The 14,354-nt window shown below is 37.6% G+C and overlaps 1 protein-coding gene and 1 pseudogene across 2 annotated transcripts in view; one reads left to right on the top strand and one right to left on the bottom strand.

The window, feature by feature from the left end:
* Positions 1-14,354, bottom strand: part of DAPK2 (death associated protein kinase 2) — a 172,610-nt gene that overhangs the window by 116,104 nt on the left and 42,152 nt on the right. The gene's annotated exons all lie outside the window — the stretch shown is intronic.
* LOC111719397 lies at positions 11,985-12,083 on the top strand (annotated as a pseudogene).

Here is a 14,354-nt window from a genome sequence, read left to right as displayed (position 1 = left end):
ATACTAGAGGGGATACAAAAAGGATGGCAGAAATCACAGAAGATGGCTCTTTTGTACTTCCTTTTCAACTTGGTCCTTGTTTACAAGGAAAATCTGGCCCAACCAACAGAGAAAGTTGGACACACTTTTCCAAGGCAGTCATTATTGCTGTCTCCCTGCTCTAAATGACAAAGAAGAAAATGGCTTAGTCCTTTGTCAGCCATTTCTGACTCTTTGAGATTCTATTTGGGGTTTTCTTGGCAAAGATAGGGGGATAGTTTGCCATTTTCTTCTCCAGCTCATTTTATAGATAGGGAGACTGAGGCAAAGAGTAAAGGAAGGACAGAAACATTAAGCACTCCCTATGTGCTAGGCATTGTGCTAAGGGCTTTTTATAAATATTATCACATTTTGATCCTCACAACAACATCATTTCACCATCTAAAAAGCAGAATGAGTTTGGAAGATGAAGATAACGAATTCAATCTTAGTTCATCTAGTATTAGATGAACTCAAAGAGTTCATCTCAAAGAGTTGGGCTGAACAACAACCACCTTCAACTTCAAATCCAACATTCCTTCTCAATGCTACCTCTCACAACCAAGATAAAGAAGAAAAAGATGACATTAAGATTTCCAAGTTCATAGATTTAGAGCTAGAAAGACTCCTATCTTCCTGCCCTGTCTCTGATTTTGCAGATGAGGAAACTAAGGCTCAAAGAGGTTCAATGACAAATAAAAAACAAAGCCCCCAAAAAAGGGTTTTTTCTCTACAACAATATACTTGACAAGTGGTCATCCAGCCTTAACTTGAAGATCTCCAGCAAGGGGAACCCATTTATTTATCTCGCTGGGCATCCCATTCTTTGCATAGCTCTCTCATAGAGTTTTTTCCTTACATCAAGTCCCAACTTGTCACCCATTACTTCTTATTTTGCCTTCAGAAGCCAATGAAAGAAACTAACCAGAAGCCTGGCTGATGGGTTGCATGCCTTTTCCCTTTCATTAAGTAATCTCCATAGGAGATCTATCTTGTATTCCCATGTCTTGCACACAGGAGGCACTGAATAAATGCTTTTTGAACATAACTGGACTGTGTCCCTGGCAGAGCCCAGAGCCTGCCTTAATGGCTGAGTCACTGCCTTTCATTCTTTTCCATTCTGATCACTCTTTGAAGAACAAAAACAATTCATGCATTACATCATTTACTTTAAAGCAATATCTTAATGAGTCTCTTGGCTCATCAATATTTCAATAATGTCAGTGTAAGTAATTAAGATTTGTCAGACAACATGGGGTCACATTTGTCTGATGCATGATTTTCATCAACTACATTTTGGAAAAAGATCACTCAGCAGTTTGGGATCATTAGTTTGAAAGGCATTCATCCTCAAAGCCACATCTGTGTTGGGACAAGTTCCTTGAATGGGATTGTCACACTGGCTGATCAAATGCCATCTCAGCTGTTGACACAATCTGACAAATATCCCATCTGCCATTCTAAAAGTAATTGTTTTAAGTGCCTAGAATTATGGGCTCTCTGTTATTCAGGGACATCAGGGAGGCTGCTCCATTTGCCAAGAGGAAGAGAGGATGGAGTACTGAGGTGGAAAGAACATTGGATTTGAGAAGCCAGGTGACCTAACTCACTATTTACTGCTCAAGTAATTTCTGTCCTCGACTCCCACCCACCCCCTTCAGTCTCTTTATCTGTAAAATTGGCAAATGCAAGAGGGGAGAAGGGGCAGAGAGGAAGGGTGGCCTAGAGATGATAATAAAAATAATGATGATAATAATAATAAACTCAGAGTTCTATCCACTATAACACCCAGGTGCACCTCTGCACTGTACTGTACCTGTAGTGTTAACATACCAATTTTACCGATGAGCAAACCAGGCTCAGACATTATTAGACTTGCCCATAGACATCAAAAGTACAAATCTGAATCCAGATCTTCCTGAATCTAAATCCTATTTAGGGTCTCTTTTAGCTGAAAATCACCACAGAATAGGCAGCTAAGTAGCTCCATGTAGTGCACAGAGTGTTGGGCATGGAATCAGGACACAATTCAAACTAGCCTCTGACACTTCATAGCTAAATATCTCTAGTAAAGTCATTCAACCTTGGTCTGCCTCATTTTCTCATCTATGAAATGGGGATGATAATAATAGCTCCTACCTCCCAGAGTTGTTCTGAGGATGAAATGAGATATTCAGCACTTTGCAAATGTTAAGCAGTATATGTAGAAAATGACTTATTTTTTAGAATTCAAAGGTTCTTAACCAAGAGGCTGTGAACCTAATTTTATTTTTTTTTTAGGTTTTAATGGTATCTTGATATAATTGTTTTTTCTCTGTAATCCCATATATTTTATTTTATGTATTTAAAAGTATATCTACAGGTATTACCAGACTGCCAAAGGGGACCACAACACCAAACAGGTTAAGAACCCTTGAAATGTTAAGGAAAAGTGTTGAGATTTGAAGTCAGAAATCCCCAGGACCAAATTCTTCTTTCTCTCATCTAATTTACTTGTGTGACTGTGGACAAAACTCACTTCTCTCTGAGTCTCAGTTTCCTCACCGTAAAATGGTACAGTAGGAATAGGACTGGACTAGAAGACCACTGGGTAGGGTTCCTTCCAGCTGTAAATGTCCTTGCCTGATATTAGGGAAATGTGCTACACTGGGCTCTTCATCTTTGGATCTGGTACATGTGCCTTGACCTTCTTCACACGCCGTTAGCTCTTCAGTTTTCTCCTAGCATTGCCCTCACTAAACACAGAAGGCTCAACTTGTAGAACTGGCTCCTAATGGTGTCAAGGACCAAACTTAAGAATATTCCACTCTGAGAGCTCTATACTACTTGAAGTTATTTCTTAATCTCACATTCTTAGCTTGGTACCACCATCGATGATAATTACAACTTTTTTTTTCTCCTTTGGCAATGTTGTCTTTCTACTTAGCTCCTTTAATTGGAAGATTTTCAAGGGCTTTGAAAACATTCTCTATTTAATCGTTAGAATACTTTAGCAAAATAGGAAAGGGATATTTTATTACAATTCTCATTTCACATATGGGGGAAAAGATCATAGAGAGATCCATCACTTCTACTGTTTTCTAACTCTTAGCATATAGAACTAGATATGAAGTCTGCAGGAGCTTGATTTTGGAAAGTATATCTTCCTGTTTAAACTTGATTTTTCTGAATCAAACCACAAAATTGAGGGGTCTTTAATTTTCTAGACTCAGTGTAGACCCACAGGGTGTCATCAGGAGTATATCAAGAAGGGTACTAAGAATAAAAAAGAAGATGTTACCTAAACTATGTTGTGCCCACAACAGAAATAGTGAATATAATTTTCAGCACTACAGCTCATATGCAGTAATCAAAAATATATAAATAAAAACATATGCAATAAATGTATTAAATAAATATATGAAATATAATGGTTTCATATGTGATATGTAAATAATAATAAAGATAGTATAAAGATAACATATAAAGATAAATATTAGCTCACATTACTACAACATGTCAAAATTTTACAGAAAATTTTCCCAAATGGTGTGTCATAATTTTATAGTTGAGCCCTCTGAATACAATTCTGGTGTGTTTCCCATTATGCCACACTCTACTTTTTAAGGAAAGACATTCTAGAGTTGGACTGAATCCGGGAAAGGGCAGCAGGAAGAAGATCTTCTTTACTAGGAAAAAGGACAAGGGGGAGCCATGTATATATGTCAAGTGTTTTTGGTTGGTATGGTCATGGTGCCCACAAACAGCTAAAGAAAGAAGCCTTTTGCACCTGTGGCAATCAGTATACCAGATCAAGCAGCTACATATAGCAGACACTATGCTATATATAGGGTAAATAAATATAAAGTCTACATAGACCCTGCCCTCAAGGAGCTTACCTTCTACCAGGGTAGATTCTTAACTTTTGTGTATGTCATGGACAGCCTACAGCAGTTTGATGAAGTGTAGAGACTCCTCATAATAATGTGTTTTTAAATGCAATGCAAATGTGTTTAAAAATAAAATAAAATACACAGATTTACAAAGGACATCAAAAGTTACTGAAAATAAAGATGTCAATTTTTTTCTTCCTCCACATTCACAGACTTCCACAATCCATCCATAGACCCCTTTGTGGACCCATGTATTCTAGGTAAAAAAAAAAAAAAACATATTATAGGAATATAACATGAATGAGAAAGAAGTAGAAAAGGAAGACAGCCTTGGTCTAGTGTCAGATTAGACCACTGGTTCCAAAATCAAATAGAAACAGGAACCATAAGAATTCCTGTGGGCTGAATATTGACTGAATATTATCTTTTTTAAAAACTGTATTTCTTTTTATTTTGTTAAATATTTTCCAATTACATTTCAATATGCTTTAAATCAACTCAGGAATGTTGTGGGCTAGGCAGGATTACCAGGTCAGGGGACACACTCTGCATACTGAGACCTATACATTCAAAACCTTATGTTTAAAAAAAAAAAAAAAAGCCACAACATTTTTGAACTAGAAGATAAGTTAGAGTTCATATGGTCCAACTACCGCATTTTTCTCATGAGGAACCTGAAGCCTAAATAAGGAAGTCAAAGTTTCCAAGGTCACACAACTAATTAGAGGCAGGGATGGGAAGATAATCCACATCTGACTGCTAGTCTAATGAAATATACTGGGGAAGGTAGGAACAGCTTTTGCAACTAACCTTCAATGCCCTCTCTCTATTACCAGTCTCTTCCTTACTCACCAATGAAAGCTTTCTCTCTGGTCTGTGTTTCAGCAAAACCAACTTCCCTTGGGGTGAAGATGAAATTAGAGTTTAAAAGATTGATGAAGAAAGAAGAGGAAAAGTCATTTAAAAAGTCAAAATCAAAAATAACTGTCAGACTTATAAAATAGCATCAAAATATTCCATTTAGCCCTGTAAGATCCCTTTTCACAGCCCCACTCATGCTCTCAACTCATCTTTATAGCCAGTTCACTCACCTAGCATATTCCTTAACACTGGTTCTTTTCTTAAGTAAAACTTAACATCTTTACCTTCAACTTTCATCTCAGCTTTAACTCGAGCCTATCCCCTGTGTTCTCAATGACTGTAGCACTTTTAACCCCAGAACTAATCCTTGGAGTGATTTAATCCTCACTGCTTAGGAATTTTCTTTTCTAGCTTATCCCCTATTGTGCTTCCTACAAAATTCCTGTTTCATTTGATTCCTGGACATTTGGACATTTGGAAAGTCTAATAGCCAGTGGATTCAATGAATATTTTATTCCATCCTAGGGTCTAGTCAGTCTTTCTATTTCACTAAGGTCTCAAGGTAATGGGTCATACTTGTACCCACTCCACTGATCCATTACTAAAATTTCACCTTACAATTTTGTACTATCCCATTATTTTATACAAATGATAGCAAAAATTTCAACAATGGTAAGAGATGGGTCATTTTTTTCACACTGCCCAGTGTTCTTTCCACTGAATCACATTTCCTCATGATTTCAAACCTCACTGATATAGAGTCAAACCAAGGAAATCTGCTATCAAGAGTGGAATGGGGAACACAAATCATACCAATTTCGCAGACAGCCAAAAAATAAATAGAAACTATTCTCCTTCCTTCTTACAAGCAACCCAGATTCCACAACGCTCCTGAAAAACAACCAGCTAAAACCTGTCAAACATTCTTTACAAAAAACATGTCACAGCTAAGACAGATAATAGAAGGATACCTATGGAAGAGGGAAAAAGTATAAAAGAAAACTACTCATGTTTCATTATTTCAATTCTGTTTTTTTTACTTACACCACCCAACAGGTCTAGAAAAACCTTCCCTTCACTTTTAGGGTGCAGTACAATAAAAACACAAGGTAAAAAGTATCCATAGTGGTAATGTACAATCTTTCCTTAGTTTGGCCTTCGTCTCTACAATCTGGCCCCATCTTATTTTTACAGACTTCGCTTCCTATTTCCATCTACATGAATCCTCTAATCATACTATTCTACTATCTATCCCCTGAATTTTTGTCTGTCTTTGCTTATACCTTTCTGAGCTCTGCTCTTTCCTCCTTGTAATCTATTTAAGTCCTATTCACCCTCAAGTCAAAGCCTGTCTTCTTTTTCATGGACCCTTTTATAATCATTACTATCTACAATGCTCTCTCTCACTACTCTAAGTTCCTCCTATAACACTTAACCACATGAACCTTTGATACTTAGCACCCAATACTGTCCCCGGTATATCTTTCATATTGTATTATTTAACTTTTTGATGAATATTGTATCTTCCCAATGAGATCATAAATTCCTTGAAGGCAAAAACCATGAATTATTCTTTGTATTCTCTAAAGCACTGTGCTCCCTCTAAGAGGCCACTTAAATATCTGTTGATATAGTAAAGTCATACAATACAATTAGCCATGTCCAAAGTAAATTTTTTAAAAATGAAGTCAATTTCTGGTTGTATAGGAAAACTCAACTGATTAAAATCTAATCCAGCCTGGTTACTTTAAATGTTCTCTTGTTATGAGCCAGAACTCTGTACTTGAAATAAGGATTCTTACAAGGTGCCAACTCAGTGGAATCGATAAGACAATGGTTATCTAGTTTAGCATGGTGATTAATAGTTCTCTAGTTCAGTACATTTACTTAGTACTTTATACAATTCTACAAAATTCACACCTACGATGATGTAATTAAAATAGCACATATAAAGTGGGACAAACTCAGCCAGGGCCAGACTCGGAGAAGACAGAAGACTGGAGGCAGGAGCTCAAGCTCTCAGAGCCAAGGAGAGACATTCATTCTATCTTCGGTCAGGCTCCTGGTGGCCACCTGTCCTCCTCCCCACGCTGAATCCCAGACCCATCTGAAGGGCCTCAAGAAAACTAATAGGGCCCAGGCAAGGAGACAATAAAGAATTTGGACTTTGGACTTTATCTCTGGCTATTCTTGTGGTGATTAATCTACTGAAGCAAAGGCTGGTCCAGAGACAATCAGAAAACCAGCCAGAACACTACATTCTCTGACTTTCATTTTGTCAAAAAGAACACAAGGACACACAGTGAACACTTGATAAATATTTGTGTAGGGAAAGCAATAATTTGGGTACAGCTTTAGGAATGCAGGACAAAGATAATCGTATCTACAATCCTGCTAAAAGAAACTCCAGAGTAATATTGAATAGCTCTAATATTATTTTTGAAGAAAAGTGACAACAACTTTACTTTCCCCAACCCAAATATCAGGTTGGCCTAAGAAAGTTGGCATTGAAAGATCAAAAGACAGATTTGACCTAAGGTTCTTTTGTTATACTGGTTAAGTGCAGTTGTGGACCTGACTCACAAAAGAGGTGAAATAGCTCCATAGCCTCTCTTTTAAAAAAGCTACAAATGTTCTCCTTAGAGAAGAGGCTAAATAAAAAAAAACTAGCAGAGGGAAGTAGCAACTTAGCCAAGTGAAAAAAGCAGCATAGCAGATGATACTCATTCTCACTACAGATAAACAGTAGAGAAGTGTTCCAGCTGGGATACAGCTTGAAGAGTATGAATTGTCCTGGGCCTGTTGTTCCCCATGGATTTTTCCTCTCCTAATGAGATCTTTTTATGTTTTTTTTTTTTCTGTGTAGTTTTTCATTGGTAATATGTTGCAGTCTGCTCATGCTCATGTTCATGCATGTCCCAATAATCAGATTAATCTTCTTAAAACACTTTTTTAAAATCATATCACTTTGCTGCTATTCTGTGATTCTGAATTTACTACCATTAACATCAATACGTACAGAAGCTATGATATATCATCTCAGGCACTTCTACCCATATGGATGACATCATGGTGCCGTAAAAATTGTACTGGATTTGAATATAGGAGAGCTAGGTTAATAGTTAGCTCTGCCACTAACTACTCAGGTGATCCTGGGCAAGTTACTTATTTTCTCTGTTCTTTTGGCTTCTTTCTATACAAACGGAGTAGGTGACAATAATCAACTTCTAAGGTATCTTCTAACTCCATGACCATTATACTGTGAACCCCCATAAGAGATAGCCCCATAGTGGCTGATAAAATCACCATCCTGTGGCCAACTTTCTGGCCTCTCTGAATTTCATTAACTAGGCTAGCTGAGGAGTTTGGAGAAATAAAGAAAATACTGGACTTGGTGTCCATAATCCATGTCCTCAAGGAGTTTACAATCTAACAAAGGAAAATAATACACAAAAGGAAGATAAAAGAGGCAGGAGAAAGGAAGGTACTGGTGTACATGACAGAATTCCAACGGAGAGCAACAACTAGGTAGTCAATGAAGATAGATGGCTGGCCTATGGGCCCTTCTTAAATGCAAATTTTGGGAAGATGCTCTCTATTCCAATCTCTATTCAGAGAGGATTCAGAGGCAGAGGGTACTGAAGAAGTGTGAATACCAAAGCTGATGATGTGTAGGTGTAATTTTTCCAGTCATACAATATGAGTAGAGTCTTCATAACTGTTCAATACTAAGCTGAGAAGTCTTTCTACTACTCCAAATTCCTTCTCAGCTACTTAATGAAATTCAGAAAGTATAAATATGTAATTTATTATACTTTAATATATTTAACATGTATTGGTCATCCTTCCATCTAGGGGAGGGGATGGAGAGAAGGAGGGGAAAAATTGGAACAAAAGATTTGGCAATTTTCAATGCTGTAAAATTACCCATGCATATAACTTGTAAATAAAAAGCTATTTAAAAAAAAAAAAAAAAGAAAGAAAGAAAGTATAAATATGATCCTATTCCCATACGCAAAGTCTTTCTAGCTTGGTAGAACCTGCCAGAGCTTGAGTTCCACTGACATAGCATTCCAGAACCCAAGACTAATTCCATGTCACTAGAAAGCATCACAGCCGATTTTAAATTATTCCACCAGATTTTCAAGACTCTCCCTATCTGTCCCTATCTCATCAAACTTATTCCCAGGCTGGGTTTGTAGTGTCATGAACATGTTATCTTCACTCCTACTTTCACTTGTATTAACTTCTCCTACTTGTGACCTTCTATATACATCTTATTCAATCCGGAAAGTCTAATTCAAATCCTACTATCACTATGATTTCCCCCAATTATTCAAGAAACTCCTGCTTTTCTGAATCTACAATTTTTTGTTTCTATCATAGACAATATGGTGCTTCAATTATGTAATGATTTGTATTGATAGTGCATTAATCATAGATTATCAGAATTAAAGTAGTCCTTGAATCAACTTTACAGACTGGAAACTGCCCAAGGTTAAGGAACTTGCCTCAAGGTCATTCAGCTGGTTGGTGACAGAACTGAGACTAGAAACCTGCTCTAAATCCAAGTCCAGTTTTCTGACTTCTCCACTTGATAAACTCCCCTGGCTCCCTATGGCCTCTAGGACAACAGAGAATCTCTCCAGTTTAACTCTGAAAGCCTATGATATGATCTTGTTTGCAGACTCAATGGATATTACTCCTTGTCCTGTATTCTGCTTTTTTTCCATTTCCTCACACATGACACACCATTTCCCACCTCCATGCCTTTGTACTGGCCATAACCCATGCCTGGAATGCACTTCCTCCTCACATTTGCCTCAAAGAATACCTTCTTTCTTTAAGATGCAGCTCCAGGATCATCTTCTTCCACCCCTCCAAAACCCCCTTCATTCCTTTATTTAATCATCCTGAGAGGCACCTGTGTCACGATGTCACAGCAACGTTCTCGCCATGGAAGATCCCACTATCCTACCCACTTCTTACTTGGATCAATTTCTCCCAGATCCTCCACATTTTTTTAAGGAAGCATAAACATTTTTCCTTCATTCCTCTCCTTTTGACTCTCCAGACTTCTTTCTTTCTCCATCACTCCTCCCCTACAATTTTCACCTTCCTTTTATGTGTTGTTTTGCCCCATTTTAATCCTTGGGAGGCAGTTTCTATCTTTTTTATTTATATTTGTATTACCAGGATTTAACAACAGCGTCTGGCACATAAACAGTAAACACTTAATAAATGTTTAACTTGAATATCTTACTTGTATTTAGTTATTTTGTATATATTTGAATTTATTTACTTTACATTTATGCTGAATACAGTATTATGTGTACTTATCATTTCCTTTATTGGAATATAGGCTGCTTGTAAGTAGGAGTTAATTCACTATTTCTAATCTCAGCATCTAGCAGCATCTGGAGTGTAGCAGATGCTTAATAAACACTTCAATTGTTTAATTTTTAACATATAATATTGCTACTTTATACACTATACCTGTGCCTAGAGTCTAGACATACAGTAGACATTTAATATTTTTGAATGACATGATTGACAAATTGGACTGAGAAATCTTCAACAAAATCTTAAAAAAAAAAAAAAGAGGAAAAGAGTGTTTAGAGTGAGACAAACAAAAAGAATCATAAAGATAATAAAGATGCTATGTTGCTGTTCAGTCATTTTTCATTCATGTCTGACCCTTTTTATGTCCCTATTTGTTTTTTTGTTTTTTTTTTTTTTTTTTTTGGACAAAGATACTAGAACGATTTGCTATTTCCTTTTCCAACTCATTTGACAGATGAGAAAACTGAGGCAAACAGAGTAAAGTGACTTGTTGGGATCATACAACTAGTAAATGTTCAAGGCCACATTTGAAATCAGGCCTTCTTGATTCCATGCCTGGTGCCCGATCCACAGCACCCCTATGACAGCCAAAAGTTTTTTGAGGGCTCTAGAACTTAAACACAGGTCAGAGAGTTTCTCAAGTAGGGCTGAACCTGGCTTTGGAACAACAAAGACTAAATCCTAGTCTTGTTTCTTACTGTCAATGTGACCTGGGGTGACCTTTCTGGGTCTCTGTTTCCTCACTTGCAAATTAAGGTCTTGGATTAAATTGGGCTTTTCAGCCCAATATCTCTGATATTCCAATATGGCATTGATTCTTAACCTTTTTTCTGTCACGGTCTCCTTTGAGAGTCTGGTGAAGACTTAGACTTCTGCGCCAAATAATGTTTCCAAGTGAATAAAATAAACAAATAAATATTTTGTGCAAATAAAGTGTGAATAAAATAAATAAAATAAAAATTAAAAATGCAAAGGAAACCGACTTTATGGAGATAAAAATCACCAAAATATTCCAAAAACAAGCTCATACACCTCCACGTGAAGAACTTCAAGGTTGCTCTCTATTCCTGAGCTCGTCTTCTGATGGTGGATAGGGGATGCTACAGCTTGTCATCCATTGGGAGAAAATCCAGTCACTTCCACACCCTGATGAGACACTTCAGAGTACAATGCCCTCAATAAACCCCCAGGAGCTCTCCTGTGGCAGTTCTGACTCCAGCCCCAGCTCTGGCCCCCACCCATCCCCACTCCCCTCTCAAGAATGACTTCAGGTAATTTTAGCTCCTCAGATTTCACACCGCCAAGGGCAAAATTCAAGGCTCTCCCAGCGTCAGCACCTCCCTCAGAACTAAAGGTTGCTGGGCAGAGCTGTTTCCCAGCCACACCTTTGATAATCCTTTTCATAAACTCTTGTTTATTCCTCTACCTCGGTCTTCCTCAGAAATAGGACGGGGTTCAAGGAGGCAGGTCTGTGGACTTGGGTGTAAAGTCCAGAAGGCACAGCCTTCCCATTACTGGGGCTCTTGCTGACGCATCCAACAGTGGCTGAGATGTGAGGCACCAGGTACCTGTGGAGAGATGCTCCTTGGCACCTGGCTCATTCCCCTGCCAGATTTGGTCTCCTTTAAACCTCTCCTAACTTGTCCCCAGAAAACATCATATGGTTCTAGAGCCATCACGTCCACAAGCTGGCTCTGTGATTGCATACACATAACTTTAGGGCTGGGCCTCAGTTTACTCATCTGCAAAAGGAGGGAAATAGACTAGCAGATCTCTAAGGTTGCTCCTACCTCTATAATTCTATCAATAAAAATTTTATCAAACAACTAACATTTACTTATTTGCCCACTCAAAGACTGAGTTTAGTTCTAAAAATTTATGACTCCATGTTTGCTTCAGTAGCACATTTACAAAAAATTGGAACAAAACAGAAATTAGTGGCCCCTGAACAGGGATGATACCCAAATTTCTGAAATGTTCCATATTTTTAAGATTATGAGGAAAAACATACATGAGGAAAAACTGGCAGTCTCTGTCCCATCCCTATTGCCAGCCTGCTACATTCGAGACTTCAGGGAATTTCTCTTTGAGTGAGATCTAGGATTCTCTCTCTTGGGTGAGCCGAGTTACCTCATTCCCAAAGGGAGAGCTTCTTTACTCTGTATTATCTGGTATGTACTCTCCTATGTACATTGTCTGATTTCTGCTTTATTAAAATTTATTAAAATTTGAACAAATGAGTTTCTTTCCTACTAAACAAATCTGACTCCATATACTTATTTAGTGGGTGGAGACTATAAAAATAAATCATATATGGTACTATATATTTGAGACACCTAGGAAGAGACATATCTAGATGCAAATATATATATATATATATTTCTTCAGAATCCTTGCAAAGTCAGATCTACTCTTGGCAACTTAGAATGTTAAAGAGAGATGGGGGCAGCTAGGTGGTGCAGTGGATAGAGCAGTAGCCCTGAAGTCAGGAGGACCTGAGTTCAAATCTAGCTTCAGACACTTAATACTTCCTAACTGTGTGACCCTGGGGGGGAGAGGGAGAGAGAGAGTGAGAGTGAGATAGGAGAACTTTCCTGATGTTTCACAGAGTGACAATTAAGAGAACAATGACCACAATATCTTTTCTTTAGTAAACTCATTCAAAATATGAAAATTCATGTACATATGTGCTTGACAGAACTCACTAATTTTGCTGAAGACACAGGCTAACTATAATAAAACAAAATTAACCCATGGAAAGAGATCTTTCTGACCCTGAGGTTAGGTAGGTCAGGCTTCCATCCAGTGTGAGGACAATTTGGAAAGATTCATGGCTTTTTATAGAGAATCAACATTCTCATTATGTATAAAGAATTAGAGGAAGGGAGGAAGAGGAGAAAGGAAGAAAAGAAGATAGAAAGGGAAGAAAGGGAAGGAAAAAAGGAGGGAGGAAGGGACACCTGAGTTCAAATCAAGCCTCAGACACTAAGTAGCAGTGTGACCCTGGGCAAAACACTTAATCATTGTCTGCCTCAGTTTCCTTACCTGTAAAATGGGGTTGATAATAATAGTACCTACTTCATAGAGTTGTTATGAATATAAAATGAGAATTTGTAAATACATTGCAAATCTTAAAAAGGCTCTATAGTTTTATAGGTGCTTTGTTATATAATAACATTATTATTATTTTACAGATGAGGAGACAGAAGAGATGGAAATTAAGTGACTTTGTCCAGCCAGAGGCATATGCCTAAGTTATCTAAGATAAATCTTCATTCTACAGAAAAGAAAACTGAGTCCCATCAAAGAGAAATGATGTATCCAATAACTGGTAGGACCAGAACTTGGACTTCATCTAGAACTATTCCATACTATTTTCCAAAAGCATGAAATGTTATTTGGTGGAGGGAAGGGGTTAAGGAGTGTATCATTAAATGACCAGAAGCTGAGGTTTTCTTGAAATTATTAAAGCAAATCAGATATGCAAAAATAAACTTTTTTTTCTGGAAAAACACTGATGGCATATTGACCAGCTGGCCAAATATCACACAGGAACTGCCTGAAGCAAGGACTCAATCCATATAAATGTTTCAACCTCACATGAATAAATTATAACTGACACTATGAGCCAATATAAATCTCCCTCTTAAAACCTAATTGGTTATTTCACTCAGCAAAATTGGAGAGGGCACCAACATAATCTGGGTGTGGTAAACTAATTGCTCAGTCAGAAAAAGAACAATTTTCTTACCAGTGCTGGGGGATAAAAAAAGAAGAGGCTTAACTGAGGACTTGGATCACGAAGGCAACAAACAACAGCCTAGAATCAATATGGCTTTATTGTGGTTTCTCTTGGCCATCATGCCTCAGTTCCATGATTTTTGACCAAAGGTTCAGAGAACTGGGAGAGCTCTCCAAGGTCATTCTCCTCTTAAAAATGAACAAAGTAAGGGTCCAGAGAGTTTAAGTGACTTTTACACAGATAGCAGAACCACATGATTTCAAAACTAGCACCCTTTCCATTGGACCATGATGTTTTGCTTTGTCTCTTTCCAAAGGGAAATGAGGAGGAAGGGAAGTCTTAGGAACTATTCTGGGGTTTTTTGGTGGTTGTTTTTCAGGGGAAAGAAAGAAGGATGTTTTTCCTATTCATCTTCTAAGATTCCAAGTACAATCTTACATTTTCATTCTATTTGTGAATACAGGATCATGATGCAACAATTCTGTACCATTGTTTTCCCCGACACTCATTCCCTTTGT

The sequence above is a fragment of the Sarcophilus harrisii genome, chromosome 2 (genome assembly GCF_902635505.1).
Source record: "Sarcophilus harrisii chromosome 2, mSarHar1.11, whole genome shotgun sequence".
Classification (NCBI taxonomy): domain Eukaryota; kingdom Metazoa; phylum Chordata; class Mammalia; order Dasyuromorphia; family Dasyuridae; genus Sarcophilus; species Sarcophilus harrisii.
The sequence above is the reverse complement of the archived record's forward strand: the minus strand, read 5'-3'. Positions and strand labels throughout refer to the sequence as shown.